The 2905-nt window shown below is 50.1% G+C and overlaps 1 pseudogene; it reads right to left on the reverse strand.

Moving 5' to 3' along the window:
- Nucleotides 1-313: 313 nt before the first annotated feature.
- LOC129471365 (keratin, type II cytoskeletal 8-like) lies at nucleotides 314-1788 on the reverse strand (annotated as a pseudogene).
- Nucleotides 1789-2905: the final 1117 nt, after the last annotated feature.

Raw genomic sequence — 2905 nt, forward strand, 5'->3', positions numbered from 1 at the left:
AAACTTTCCATCCTTATCTCTTTCTCTCTACCTCCTTTTTAAGGCCAATAACTCTTAGATTTGCTCTTTTGTGGCTTGTGTGTGTGTGTATGTGTGTGCAGAGCTAGCTGAGGTTTTATTTTGGGGAAAAAATTGTTTTGTAGCTGGAGTCATGGGCAAGGGGGGTGCCATAGGCAGTAAGCTGCCCCTGCAGGTGGGCTGAAGGCTAGGGCTGAACCTCAGGTGGGTCTTGCATTCCCCTGCACAGCTGCCTCCCCCATGGGCTCTGGGACAGCTGCAGGATGGGTAGCCTGGGAGGGGCTGCCATGGCTGTTCACTTGGGCAGGACATCAGAGGACTTGGACACCAGCTTCCCATTGTGGGTCTTGATCCTCTTCACAACCATGGCCCTGATGGAGCTGGTGCAACTGAAGGAGATGGAGCCTGTGCCAGAGCCAAAGCTGGAGCCCAGGCCATAGCTGAGGCTGGGGCTTGCGAGGTCCCCATAGGCTGAGCTCAGCCCACCTGCATAGCCACCGGTTGTCTTCATATGGATACTCATGTTCTGCATGTTCTGCATCCCCAACTCCAGCCAGCTCTGCATGCCCTCCAGCAGCTTCCTGTAGGTGGCAATCTCAATGTCCAGAGTCAGCTGGATTTCATCAGCTCCTGGCACTCATGCAGCTGCTGCACCATGTCCTGCTCGGCCCACTGCAGGGTGGGCCCCAGCTCATACAGCTTGATGTTGGCATTCTTAACAGCCAGCTCCCCATGCTGCTCAGCATCTGTGATGGTGGCCTCCAGGGAAGCCCTCTGGCCTTTGAGGCCCTCTATCTCAGCCTGGAGCCAGCTGATGTTCCAGTTCATCTCAGAGATCTCCATCTTTGTATGACACAGGTCATCCCTGTGCTTCCCAGCAAGCGTCTGCAGCTCCTCATATTTGATCTGGTACATGCTCTCGCCTTGGCCTGGCTGCATTGGCGATCTCTTCATACTGGGCCTTGACCTCGGCAATGATGCTGTCCATGTCCAGGGAGCATCTGTTGTCCATGGACAGAACCACAGATGTGTCCAAGATCTGGGACAGCTCCCGGATCTCCTCTTCATACAGCTGCCTGAGGAAGTTGATCTCGTCAGTCAGCCCTTCCAGGCAAGACTCCAGCTCTACCTTGTTCATGTAAGCGTCATCTACAACCTCCTTGATGAGGACAAATTCATTCTCCATCTCTGTATGCTTATTGATCTTATCCTTATATTTGTTCTTGAAGCCCTCCACTAGCCCCTGTATGCTGCCAGGCTCTTCCTCCAGCTTCAGCTTCTCCTGACCCAGAGTCTCCAGCTGCCACTGAAGGTTGTCGATGTAGCTCTCTAACATGCTGTCCATGTTACTCAGAGTCATCTTCTGCTGCTGCAGAAGGCTCCACTTGGTCTCCAGCATCTTGTTCTGCTGTTCCAGCAACCATACCTTGTCAATGAAGGAGGCAAACTTGTTGTTGAGGGTCTTGATCTGCTCCTTCTCCTGGGTGCACATGGCCTGGATGTTGGGGTCCACCTGCAGGTTAAGGGGGCTCAGCAGGCTCTGGTTGACTGTGACAGCTGTGATGCCTCCCATACTGCTGGCCCCATCACAGCCTCTGCCCAGGCCACCCCGGAAGCTGCTGCTGCCCACTTGGGAGAAGCTTGAGAAGGTAATGTGGACCTCGGGCCCACCTGTGTAGGAGTTGCTGCTGAAGGCCCGGGGCCAGAGGTGAACACCTTGTAGAACTTCTGGGTCACCCTGATGGACATGGTGGAGGCAGGAGTGGAGGCAGGTGGCCTCAACCCAGTGGAGATACAAGGAGGAATGGAGAAGCTGCTTCTCACGGCTATTTTCTAGATCTTGTAGTAATGCTTCATTGTTTTTTATTCTTTTTACTTTTATCTCCTCTGACCATATTTTCAAATAGACTGTCTTCAAGCTCATTAGTTCTTTCTTCTGCTCCATCAATCCTGCTATTAAGAGACTCTGATGAATTCTTAGGTACATCAATTGTATCTATTAACTCCAGAATTTCTGGTTGATTCTTTTTTATTGTCTCAGTTTCTTTATCCGATAGGATTCTGAATTCCTTCTCTGTGTTATCTTGAACATATTTGAGTTTCTTCAAAACACCTATTTTGAATTCCCTGTCTAAAAGGTCACATATCCCTGTCTCTCTAGGATTGGTCCTTGGTGCCTTATTTAGTGTGGTAACATCATGTTTTCTTGATGATCTTGTTGCTTGTAGATGTTCATCAATATCTGCGCATTGACACATTAGGTATTTATTGTAGCCTTTGCAGCCTGGGCTTGTTTGTACCCATCCATCTTGGGAAGGCTTTCCAGATATTTGAAAGGACTTGGTGTCGAATCTAAGTTTTTGCTCACTGCAGCCATATCTGCATGAGAAGCTACCTCGAGCCCAGTAATATTATGGTTCTTTCAGACTCATAGATGTACCATATTGGTGGTCTTGGGTAAGGTCTGGAAGAATTCTCTGGATTACCAGGCAGACTCTTGTTATCTTCCCTTACTTTCTCCCTAACAAATGGAGCCTCTCTCTCTCTCTTTCTTTCTCTCTCTCTCTGCCTCTGTGCTGAGCTGCTTGCTGCTGGGTCGGATGTGACATAAACACCTCTGTGACCACCATCACTGGGACTGTGCGGCATCAAACCCGAAGCCAGACCATTAATGTGTCTTCCCCCAAACCCACTGTAACCACTACCTGGCTACTGCTTATATTTTTTCAATACCTTAGGGCTCTGCAATCAGCAGATGGGAAGGATATCCAGGCTTTTGTCCTTCCCTTTGGGGGAAGCAAGGTCCCCCAGACCCAAGGAAGGTCCAGAGATGTTGTCCAGGAGCCAGGGCCTGGTGTCAGAAACCTTACAGATCTACCTGCAACAG

Source organism: Symphalangus syndactylus, chromosome 21, assembly GCF_028878055.3.
Source record: "Symphalangus syndactylus isolate Jambi chromosome 21, NHGRI_mSymSyn1-v2.1_pri, whole genome shotgun sequence".
In the NCBI taxonomy this organism is placed as follows: Eukaryota; Metazoa; Chordata; class Mammalia; order Primates; family Hylobatidae; genus Symphalangus; species Symphalangus syndactylus.